This window comes from Caretta caretta, chromosome 3 (genome assembly GCF_965140235.1).
Source record: "Caretta caretta isolate rCarCar2 chromosome 3, rCarCar1.hap1, whole genome shotgun sequence".
NCBI classification, from domain to species: domain Eukaryota; kingdom Metazoa; phylum Chordata; order Testudines; family Cheloniidae; genus Caretta; species Caretta caretta.
Genome location: NC_134208.1, coordinates 79,098,508 through 79,111,309, shown reverse-complemented (window position 1 = coordinate 79,111,309; position 12,802 = coordinate 79,098,508). Strand labels below are relative to the sequence as shown.

Genomic DNA, 12,802 nt, shown 5'->3' with positions numbered 1-12,802 from the left:
GTTTCATGAACTGTGCCTCCTTCAGACTTAAATAGAGCAGCCAGACCAATCAATGAGGCTGAGCACTCCTCCAATCAGGACCCCGGTAGGCAGGGCCTCTGGTGGTGCCAGGATTCCATTAGCCGCTCATCCCAGTATTTATTGGCAAGCTATTGGTAGCAGCTGGGCTTCAAAGGCTGTCTGGGGCCCCATAGACCCATCTTCAAGACCTAGGGTTTCCCACAAAACTTTTAAACAAGGAGTAATGTGTAGACTTCCATAGGGATGTGTGGAGGACAATGGGTTCAAACTAAAGTCAGCTTTGCTGGAAACAGCACGTGAAGCCTAGGAGTGAAGAAACCAGTGCCCAAAAGGGAGATTTGATGGTGTAATCCTCTATTAAAATAATCTGTTGAGAAGAAAAAGGTAACCTTTAAAAAATTGCAGGCCAGTGGCTTGAGCAGTGATAAGATAGCATATAACAGGGATCGGCAACCTTTGGCATGCGGCCTGTCAGGGAAAGCCACTGGTGGGCCGGGGCGCTTTGTTTACCTACAGCGTCTGCAGGTTCAGCCGATCGCAGCTCCCACTGGCTGCGGTTCGCCGTTCCAGGCCAATGGCGGCTGCCGGAAGTGGCGGCCAGCACATCCCTTGGCCGCGCTGCTTCTGGCAGCCCCATTGGCCTGGAACGGCGAATTGCAGCCAGTGGGAGCTGCGATCGGCCGAATCTGTGGACGCTGCAGGTAAACAAACTGTCCCGGTCCAGCAGCGGCTTTCCCTGATGGGCCGCATGCCAAAGGTTGCCGATCCCTGGCATATAAGGAGTCCAAAAGAAGTGTTAAGACAATTAAAAATTTTACGTATGATGAGCTATGTAACCAAACAGGAGGATATGAAGGAGAAAAGACTATCTACAAACTTATGTCAATCTTGTCCAGGATATGTCAGTCTTATCCAGGATATGTATGATGGAGTGACTACCATCGTCAGATTGAAATGGGGCTACAGCAGATAATTTCTAATAAACATTAGCCTGCACCAAGGGTCAGTGCTGAGCCCTTTTTGGTTTGCAGTTGTCTTGACTGTGATAAGTGAGAATATACAAAGGGAGCTGCCTTGGCATATGCTGTTTACTGATGACTTAGTGATATGTGCAGAAGATTGTGAGACCCTGCAAACCAACTTTTGAGCAGGTGGGACTGAGAGAGCGAACATTGGTAAGACTGATGCTATGATAAGTGAGGGAGGAAGACTCCCCATAAAGAATATTACAGGCAGAGAGCCTAGAAAAGAAAAAGAATTTAAATATCTAGGATCAATGGTTGCTGACAATGGTGCCCTCTGAGCTACTTGGTGCAAAAGGTGGAAGCTGACCTCAGTTCTTTGTGACAAAAATATGCCAATAAAGTTAAAAGGTACAGTGTATAAAACTGTAATTCAACACATCCTAATATATGCAACAGAGACTTGGCCAATCACAAGACAGGAAATCAGTACGCTCTCCCCCTCGGAAATGAAGATGTTGAGATAGTCAAATGGTTGGGCACTTCTTGATAGGAAACAAAATGAGGTTGTGAAGGGGCCTATTGATGATTGCCCAAACTGAAGACTACCCAGGAGGCTGGACTACATTGGTACGGACATGTCCAGTGGAGACCTTAGAGTTATATTAGTAGGATGGCCCTTGCAGTGATTATGTACAGAAGACAATCAAGGGAGAGGCCAAAGACTCAGTACATAGACCAGATATCAGCAGACCTTAGAAAGGCCAATTTGCATGATAGCTAGACATACAATCATGAGTTTTGGAGGAAGACTATAAAAGTTGCCAGCGCTGAAGGGAATTGGTGAGGATGAGGAGGAAGAGGAGGAGGAAGAAGGTTAATTTGACATTCAAAAGTTATTGCACTATCCATCAGTCTTCGACAAACAGCCCAAGGGGGGAATGGATGGAATATGGGGTTAATTTTAAACTGAAATTGTTGGCCTTTTTTCAGATTTGAATCATTTCTATGGCAGCCAAATCACATTTATTTTTTATTGTTTATTAAAGACTATTGCTTCTGATTTAAACTCTATTTTTCATAAAATATGAAAGTTAGAAGTAGTCACAAATTGGTGCAGCATAGGTTCTCAGGCAGGTTATCAGTGTCAGCTTAAACTCCTTCAGACCACCTGTTAGGATATAGATATTCAGGCCTGACTGCAAAGGCCTGTATTTTAAGAATTTAGGTGTATTCTTATCACTTGGCTAGTTCTAGAGGTATAAAAGAAAGAATCAAAATCACTGTCTGCTGGTGTAAGGGCCTTCTCTTACTGTGACAATCTGAGGCCCTGTTCTTAGGCTAAGGCCTTTGGCTAAGCAGCAGAGGCAGCCATAAGCTAGGAAGCGAACAGTCACATTCTCACATTCCAAACTAGTCACATTGAAATAAGGTGCTATTGGGCTGTTAGGCACTATTAGGACAGGATTGTATTCCTGTCACCCCCAGAGAAAGGGAAGTGCCTAGAAAATGTAAAAGGAAACTTAGTTTGATAGCATCCTGTCTGGCAAGAACTCACTTATCAATAGCTGGGATGTGAAATCCTCACTTCTGTATTGTTTTGTCATTATAGTTCCCACTTTGCTATTGTTTGTCTGTATAATCTCTGTCTGGTTCTGTGATTGTTCCTGTCTGCTGTATAATTAATTTTGCTGGGTGTAAACTAATTAAGGTGGTGGGATATAATTGGTTAAATAATCATGTTACGATATGTTAGGATTGGTTAGTTAAATTTCAGGAAAATGATTGGTTAAGGTATAGCTAAGCAGAACTCAAGTTTTACTATATAGTCTGCAGTCAATCAGGAAGTGGAAGGGGGGGTGGGGGAGGGAGATGGGAACAGGGAATGGGGATAAGAAAATTGGAATCATGTTTTGCTAAAGGGGGAAATGGGAACAGGGAATGGGAGTAAGGAAATTGGAATCATGTTTGGCTAAGGGCAGGAATGGGAACAGGGACATAGGTGTAAGGCTCTGTGGTGTCAGAGCTGGGAAGGAGGACACTAAGGAAGGAACCTGTATTTAAGCTTGCTGGAAGTTCACCCCAATAAACATCGAATTGTTTGCACCTTTGGACTTCGGGTATTGTTGCTCTCTGTTCATGCGAGAAGGACCAGGGAAGTGAGTGGGTGAAGGAATAAGCCCCATAACACCACCTGGCTGTAAAAATGAAACACAAGCTTTAAGGGAAGCTTTCAACTTCGGTTTTCTAATTTTAAAAATACTTTAAAAAGAGCAGGTTCTGCTGCCTCTATTTTTATAAATTGTTTTTAGATTGCTGAATCCACATTCTAAAATATCATTATGTATATGTGATATAGGAATTAATAAACACAAGCTTCACTCTGCTGATTTATGATGTAACAAAAGCCTATTAGTGGAAAAACAGCTAATTGCTGTACGTGGTTACTTAGCTACAAATCTATTCATTTTTCATTTCTAATTGTAATGTAAGGCTGATCATTGCCAGTCTGCACCATTATTGTTAAAACACTAATCATGAGGCTAAGTCAACAACTTGTACCAGGGGGTCAGGAGCTCCTTTTATTAGCTCTAATGTGAAGTGTGTTATTGTGTCACATCCAGAAAACCTGACTGTTAGCATAAAGTGATAAACTTTCAATTAATTAATTAATTAGACATGTAAGAATGTTACAGCTTTAGCTATCCATTGCTTCCAATAACACAGCAGGATATGCTTGGACCAATCCTCTATTCCTCACCTAGGCAAAACATTTATTTACAGAAGGAGTCCCAGGGCATAAGGACTGCATGATTGTTCCATAGATCTTTAATCCCAGATTATGCACCTGAATTGTGCCATACAGTAGCATAATTCACCAAAGGGGTGAACCAAAGTCAAAATATTATTGTTTATTATTTGTATTACCGTAGTGCATAGGAGCCCTAATCATGGACCAAGACCTCATAACACTGCACTTATTCTGTATACGCAGTATAATTGTAGCCGTGTCAATCCCAGGATATTAGAGAGGCACGGTGTGGGAGGTAATATAATTTATTTACAATTTTTTTCTCACGACAGAAGTATTAGCTCATCCACCTTGTGTCTCTTATTCTGTATAGTAATTTGATCCAAGGGTCAGAATATAAGATCTCTATGTTGTGGAATATGTAGCAATTTGGTAGCCAGAAAATCTATATAAGAAAAATTCTTATCTCCATGCTATGTCTGACAATTACAATATACCTTGAGCTGAATTCATGAATGTCCAATTTTATATTAAAATAATATCTAGTATTATTTGCATGGACCATTATTTTTTAAAAAAGGTGCTTAAAGTTGGGATCCTAAATCCATAGTTAGGCAACGAAATAGATCCCACTGAAGTCAAAAGCAAAACTCCCATCGACTTCAATGGGGACAGAATTTCACTTAAAATGTGTGCTCATAACTATTGAAAATCAGGCCACTTAATTTGTATGTAAGGGCCAGATTTTTAAGAAATTTAGTTATTTAAATGTATTAGTTATGTTTATTTATATCCAGAGAAGTTAATGCCTTTTATATTCTTTCATAGCTGAAATTTTCTGTAGGATGGCTGTAATTGTAAATTCATTTTATATAGATTAATCTAATGCAGATTTACATTCATTTATTTAAATTCTCATCGAACTAACAAATAGAGAAAATGACATATAATCAGAATATTCCTCACATTTAGCATGCACACAAATTCAAGGCCATAAACTTTAGGCATGGAAGGCTTCATTACCCATTTCCATATGAGCATAGAGTTTCATTACAGTGCAATTCAAAGAGGGTCTAGGTATACAGAGAGATCAAACTGGTTTCAGAAACTTGGCGTGCTTCCAGACAGGGGAGTGCATGTCTTCTCTTAGAGGAAAATGTGTTTTTCTATGTTATATTGATGGGATGAGTAGGTTAGAAGTACTTTCACAACCTAATACAAGCAAAGAATCTATTAAAAGTAATACGGCTAAAAGTAATAAGGCTATTACTCTGCTGTTTTATTACATTCTATGTTGTAACCTTGCAATCTGCTCTTAGTAGCTATGATGCCCCAGGATCAGACCAAACAATAAATTATGACTGCCACAATTCCTGACCTGACTCCCCTTGTACATTGTATCTCGTATATTTGAACAAGAGCATTACTCCCACACCAGATCAGGTGACAGCGACTGGCATGCATCCACAGGCAGGTCCATACCTTCTGCCTCCAGGCTCCTCAGAAACTCCTTTACAGTACAGATAGTCCAGCATGGAGTGTGATTTGCATCTCTTCCTCCACCACATCCAAAGACTCCAATACGACTGGCAGCTGCTTCATCTACATCTGAGAGGTCTCCCCCAAAACCTCTCTGAGCTGCCAGTCTTTTAACAGGACTTCCTCAGGACATGGAAGCTAGTTTCAGTGACAAGGTTCATAACAGTCATCAATGGGGAGGACTTTCTTGCAGAATCCCTGCTACACAATTCACATTGTATTGCGGAGGGGGTGGAGTGTCCTTTGGTGGACTGGGCCAGAGATTGGTCCTGACTAGTATCACCAGACTCTGAGACCTCCTGGACTATAATTTCAGAGGAACTGAGTGGACCCGGTGCACTCGACCAGTGGATGGGGATGCCCATCCTGTGTGTCCCCTCTCATGTGTTCCAGGAGGTGATGGCAGCCTTGTCTCCTGCTTCTCCTGTGACTTTCCTTGAGTGGCCCTATGAGAGGTCACTCCCCACCCCTCCACCCCATATCTCCTTACCCCTGTTCCTCCAGCCTCCCCAGCTGCATCTGACATACCATTTGAATGGCATCCAGTTTGTCTGCCTTTAGTTATGGGCAAGCCTAGACCTGCCTGCACCAGTAGGTCAAATAATACCAGCTCAGGTGACTAGCACATTGGGGATGAAATCAAGACTCCACCCACTCTCCACATCCATCCATCCATCTGCACAGAAGAAGGATGTAGCAGTCCTGTAGTGCCTGCTCTTCCACTGTCCAGTGACTGGCAAGCTATGTATCCCTGCAAGCTATGTATCTTAATCTTCTTTACTGTCTTGGGTTGGGCAAGTAACACATTTACCCTAAAAATGGAGAATAAAAATCTATTGACTTTAAAGTAGTTTTGAAATTGTAAATCTCCCAAACTGCAGTCAAGTACACTTACCAAGCTGCCAGTAAACCCAACATGTACCCTGCATGAGCATGTGAAAATGCACTAGGTGAAGGATATAATGAGAGTTCTTACTCATTAAGAGTTCTGTAGCATGAAACTGGGTGCGCACATTGTGAGGTTCTGAGCACCCTGACCTCCCACGGGAGTATGACTCTTTTATACAACTAATTTGTAGGTTTAAAATTCTTCTAGGGTGAAATTAACCCTTATGCAGAAGGCCTTGAATGGACCCCACTTACTCTCCATGTTAAGTGATTAAGTTGATTTTAAACAGTAAATAGAGTCTTGTGGGAGCCACTGTCTGGAGGATCAATTTAATCCACACTGAATACTGTGACTGAGTGCTGTTAGCAGCTATAAATCCAGCACTTTGAAAGCCAGCACTCTGGTTACTTAGAACATCACTGGGTGTAGTTAGAGTAGGAGGGACTTAGGTAGTTTGGATAGTTTGCATCTATATATATAGGGAGCCTGATGAGCTAACCAGGTAGGTAGTGCTGAGAAGAAAGTAAGCTGTATAAAGGCTGAGCCAGGGAGCAGAAAGGGAGCACTACATAACTGCTGCTATGTCATGATGATGTATGTGGAACATAAACAATAATACAGATACTTGGTGGACTGTGTGTGCAGCTTAATTCAGAAAGAGGGCCTGCCAGGCAGGGTTTTGAGAAGCTGAAGGGAGAGACTGTTCACAACACCCACTCCAAATTTCTTTGTGTTGTAGGTGAATTCAGTTGCTTATGGGTGTTTTTCTCCATTTTGCTAACCTCTAATCAAGAGCAGGAACAAGATGTGATCTGGATTGCTTAGTAACAGAGAGCTTCTGCATGATGTATTACTCATTATCAAGAAACAAAAAAAAAAAATTCTCCACCCCTGGCATGTAGTTTCTTTAATGACAAATTGGTGTAGCTAAACCTTCTTTGACTTCTGTGCATCCTGTGTAATAGACTGTAATCTCAAATGCTTCCTGCTGGGTGAACTAATAAGTATTCCCTTGAATTGCAATAGATATGTATACTTTTAGCAGCAGGAATCAAACAGGATCAGAAGTTCTTAATCTAAAAGTTGGAGGAGCAGTGTTATCAGAAATATTGAGATGCACATAATTTAGATAATGTTTCAAACTGACTCCTGATTTTGTGATTGACACAGTATGAGTAACAACCTTCCCCTTGCCCTTCTAAGCCTATATTTTTATTTTTCTTGGTTAAGAGGGGGACATTTTTTCAATTACTTCCTTAATTTAGAATGTTTTGTATACGGCAGACTGGGGGTTCACTTTGTTATCAGTAATAAAAAGTAACGTGTTACAGAACAGAAAGCTAAATGAAAATTGAAACTCCAATCCCCAGAAATTAAGCTTTAAATAAAATGTAATTCTAATGCTTTTGGGGGGATTGATTCTGTTAAAATCTGAGAGCTGTGATACTTACAAAATACAGAATCTGAGCGTGTTTGCATGTGCTAGATTTAGTATATTTCAATAGTAGTAGAATCCTATTATTATTTATTTCTTCTTTCTCTTTTTTATGTCTTTTCCTTACCTTCTTTATCTTCCTTTTATCTATTTTCATCCCTGTTCCTTCCATTTTTAAAAATTACTGTTAATGTAGCCATCTTTCTCATTGGCCAGTTGGAATTAGCATTTATTGTAATGACACTTACTTTGAAAAAAAGGCACACTGCCCCTGAAAATGCTGATTGAGTGCAGTGGGTGAAAGTATCTTTGATCTTTTTAGAGTCTGTAGCACTGAAGCCCCAAAACAGATTTTTCATCAAAGCGAAATGCACACCTTCCCCCTGACTTCCCCCAAAATCCAAGCAGTTGTCAACTGTCCTTTCTATACAAAATTTGAGGGGTTCATCTACCCTATGTACTCAACTAAAGATTGCTGGATAGTTTTTCAGGTACTGTCAGAAAAGGATAAATTTTAATTCTTGATAAACAAAGAAGGTATGTTTATGATCACAGAAATCGCCTCCTGCCCCTACTAAAACAAAATTCACACAAAGCTATCAGAATGCACGTAGCAACCATTCATACTGGGGGCTTTTGGGAAATAAAAGTGGGACAAGAAACCATATATAGCTTCGCTGTTTCTGTGCCTGTGAAAACATGTTTAAGCTTGTTACCTTAGTACCTCTTGCCAAAAGAAGATGAAAGACTTCTTCAGAAGGACTGTAGTATGCTCACTCCTGTACAGCATTCTACCTTGTCCTACCAGATCAGCAAAAAAGGAAAAAAAAAATCCTTATATGGTGGCAATTTTTTTTTTCTAAAGTCAAGCCAACATGTGAATTCAGGAAGGAATCTATGTGTTCAGAGGGCATCCTGCCCATTCACTTATTGGAAAAGCTGCTGGTTTATGGGTCAGGTACCAAATTCTGAAGAGTTTTTATGGTTAACAATGCTGCAAGTGGCATGTGTTCTGCAGTTTAAAATTTGAATGAGTTAGGAATTGAGTATGCATTATATGAAACATAAGGAGGATGAGAGAGTATCTGAGGGGAAGTGACAGGTGGAGCAAGAAAATATGTTGACATCAGATAAATATTTATTTGTAATTTACCGTATTCCCCCCCAAAAGAGACTCCTTTAAACTACTCTAAAAGTCAGTAAAAGAAAACTACTAGAAGGGATTCTGAAAAAATCTTTTGTTGCAAGACAGGCAAGGTTTTAATTAATATAAAAATATTCGCAAAAAGAAAAGGAGTACTTGTGGCACCTTAGAGACTAACCAATTTATTTGACCATGAGCTTTCGTGAGCTACAGCTCACTTGCATCCGATGAAGTGAGCTGTAGCTCACGAAAGCTCATGCTCAAATAAATTGGTTAGTCTCTAAGGTGCCACAAGTACTCCTTTTCTTTTTTGCGAATACAGACTAACACGGCTGTTACTCTGAAACCTATAAAAATATTACATCACGTTTTCATCACAAATGTAACAATACATAAATGTTGTCAATGTCATATGATAAACATATGCTGTACCACATTCTCTCCTTTTCAATTTCCAATCTAGAGGAATTTCAGTGATTTTAATAGGTGAGAAAGTAATACAACATAAAAGGTTTATCTGGAAAAAAAAAAAGTTTAGTGAACAGCTCCAAGAAGGCTCTGTCAGAGAATCTCTGCACAGCATAATGTGTTGTGTGCCTCATTGAATTGGCTTCTAATTTCAGCTGCACATTCTCAGAGTAAATTTTTCCCAACAAAAACAATTATCCAAAGTATTGTGATTGAAGGGTGGGTTATTTGCCCTTTGTACCAGATTACAACTGCTGTTCAACATAAATTTTTAGACTTTAGTTTATATAAAGTTTCCACATTTTTATGAATTATAATCAACATCCACTGCTTCCAAAATATTTTTCAAAGCATTGCTGTAAATGATTGTATGTTTTTATTTCCATCTTTGTCCATTTTTTTTTACGTCTCTTCTGTTCTATAGTTCTCCAGAGTTTATCATAATGGAAGAGCAGCAGAAAAGGAGGATAGTATGTAAAAACATTACCCTGCTGCATGTAGAGTCTGAAAATAAAATAGAACCTAAGAACGGCCATACTGGGTCAGACTAATGGTCCATATAGCCCAGTATCCTGTCTTCTGACAGTGGCCAATGCCAGATGCTTGAGACGGAATGAATAGAATGGGCAATCATTGAGTGGTCCATTCCCTGTTGTCCCCTCCCAGCTTCTGGCAAACACAGGCAAGGGACACTCAGAACATGGTATTGCATCCCTGACCATCCTGGCTAATAGCCATTGATGGACCTATCTTCCATGAACTTATCTAGTTTTTTTTTTTAATCCTGTTATAGTTTTGACCTTCACAATAGAGTGGATGGGAAATCAGAAAAAAAGAATGAGGACTCTCAGATTTTCCTCTGTAAGAATAAAACAAACAAAAAGTGCTGAACACCTTAGTTGAGTGGTTTAAGTACAAGTCTGGGATTTGGGAAGTCCTGTGTTCTAATTCTGTCTCTGCCTTCAATGGTTTTGGACAAATGACTTAACAGCTTTGCTTCCATTTCCCCATCTGGAAAATGGTGGTGATTATAACTCAGTTACAACGGACTCCTTGTTGTTTTTGTGGATGCAGACTAACCATGGCTACCCCTCTGATACTTGATACCTCAATTAGTTGTTGGAAGCCCATGCTGTTACATGGGTGTAATTCATAAAATCACAAGTGTAAAAAAGCCAAAAATGGCTAAGTAAAAGAATTCCAGTGAGGACTGAACCTGGTGATATTCTGAACAAGCCCTAAGCCATGCTTGTAGCTGTTTACATTACTTCATACTGACTCTTTAGCCATTCCAGGCTTCAGGGTGATGTTTGGGGTGCCTGTGTATGCTGGTTGTGGTGTTGTGTGGGGGTTGCATTGTGCTGAGAGAGTTAAGTGGGTAGCCAATGAGGGGTCTGTCATGAGGAGCTGTGTGTGTTTGGAGTTATTATGTGTGTTGGTTGTATTGATTTGTGTGCGTTATGCTGGAAGGTTTGTGTTGATTTGGGCACAGGTAATCTGCCTTCTGTGCAGTCTCCCTCATGCAGTCAATATAATTGTTGCAAGCAAATTAGCTGTAGAGTCAGGGTGGTGATTTGTTGAGCTACATCTGATATCACAATAGTCTAGGACACTTGGTGTGTCATAAATAAATGCAAGTCTGTATGTTTTACATGTGTGTAATACGTGTATTATGTGGGTCATAAAATCAAAATGGCTGAAAATTAAAAAATTGGATGGTAACAGACTGCAAAACCCAGTTATGATTTAACCTGAATCTATTCTGAACAAAAAGTGTCCTCAACCATGCTTGTAGCTATTTCCATTGCTTCACACTGACTCGACAGTTACTCATACCATCTTGTCAACTGGTTGAAATGGGCCACTCTCATTACCTCTACAAAAGTGATTTTTCTTCTCTTGGTATCCTACTGTTAATTGAATTGTCTCATAGACTGACCTCCCACTTGGTAAGGCAACTCCTATCTTTTCATGTACTGTGTATTTATACCTGCTACTGTATTTTCCAATCCATGCATCTGATGAAGTGGGTTCTAGCCCACAAAAGCTTATGCCCAAATAAATTTGTTAGTCTCTAAGGTGCCACAAGGACTCCTCATTGTTTCTACAGATATAATGGGCTTCAGAGTGACAAACAGAGTGACAATCCTGGGATCTTATTTTATAGATGTCAGGAATAATTGAAAAATGCTTGAAAAGCCCTCTGAACATCCATGAACTCTGAATGCCGTATTCTTATTTACCACTGAATTTTAGCAATCCTGATGGAGGGAAATGTGTTCTAGGGATTAGGGCTCTGGACTAGAAGCAAAGTGACCTGTCTCTGTCACTGCCTGTCTGCATAATCTTGGGTCAATCATTTCAATTTTCTGTGCTTCTATTTCCCCACCTGCAAAATAGGGATTATGATAGGGGTGGTTGCTAATGAGGCTAAAATCTACAAATTAAACCCCTCTTAAGAAAACAAAGTAAAAAACCTTTCTGCTAAATATCTCTTCTCCCAGTGCAGCCTGGGTTTGGAGGTGGGGGGAATGAATAGGATGAGGAGTGGGGGGCATGGAGGCAGAGTGGAGTGGGACAGGCTGGGTGAGTGCAACCCAAAGTGGGAGGAACTGGCAATATCTTGCATTTTGAGTGCAGATACAGCACCATAGAGAGTAGTCCAAGAAGGAAGGACTGGTGACTTGCCTTCTTCTTATGAAAGAATGAAGCAGGTCTGAGACTAGAGCAAACTCAAAAGCTGCTTTCTCAGGCCTCTTCAGGTGTTGAATAAAGAGTTTGCTTCAGAGTGTGTGAGCAGCTTCAGTGCAGAGTCCCCTCAACCCCAGAAGCTTGTCTGTGACTCTGTATAGGAGACAGAGAGGCAAAGAAGCTTATCAGCACGATCCTTTGGATTTGAAGAGCAGAAGCAGCAAATGGGCCCGAAACCCAGAACTTAGGTTATGCACCAGCCATGATTGATGATACTTAATTGCCTCTGTTAAAGGCTTTGTTGTTTTTTTTTACCATTCCCAGAGACATTGCAATACCAGGTCAATGCATGGGGTGGACAGAACAAGCTCCCATTCCATCTCCCTGTTTCAAAAATCAATTTAATATACAGTCCTCAAATAAAGGACATATCAGATATTAAACTGATAAGAACAGGTACTACACTTTGATCTTAGGTCCGAGGAGCCAAGAAGCGATAAAGGCTTTGGGTTCTACAGATTAAAAGCACTAAATAAGAGAGAGGGATCCTTATTATTACATGGAGAGTGCAGTAGTGTGGCAGGGTGCCTCCTTTTGACTTACCCTTTTGACAGGTGTCGGAACCCTGTGGAGAGATGTTGACTGTTAACTGCTGAGTTATCGTGACTGGTGGGGCTTGTTAGTGGCTCCGTGGGAGTGAGTGAGTTGTGAGTGATTCTTTAAGGAGAGGGAACTAGAGTCTAGGACAAAGAGGTTGCCTCAGGGCAACCCTATGACCAAGCAAGAAAAGGAGAAAACTTAGCCTGAGGTTTACAGTGTGGTTGGCATTTGATTTATCAGCAAAGCTAATCCGCCTGCCCCCTGGAAGTGTATGTTGCTTTTGCTCACACTACCTGTCTAC

The 12,802-nt window shown here is 40.5% G+C and overlaps 1 non-coding gene across 1 annotated transcript; it reads right to left on the bottom strand.

The window, feature by feature from the left end:
• Nucleotides 1–12,205: 12,205 nt before the first annotated feature.
• Nucleotides 12,206–12,399, bottom strand: LOC125635018 (U2 spliceosomal RNA). The gene has a single exon (XR_007356118.2). It is a non-coding gene; the product is annotated as a U2 spliceosomal RNA (small nuclear RNA).
• Nucleotides 12,400–12,802: the final 403 nt, after the last annotated feature.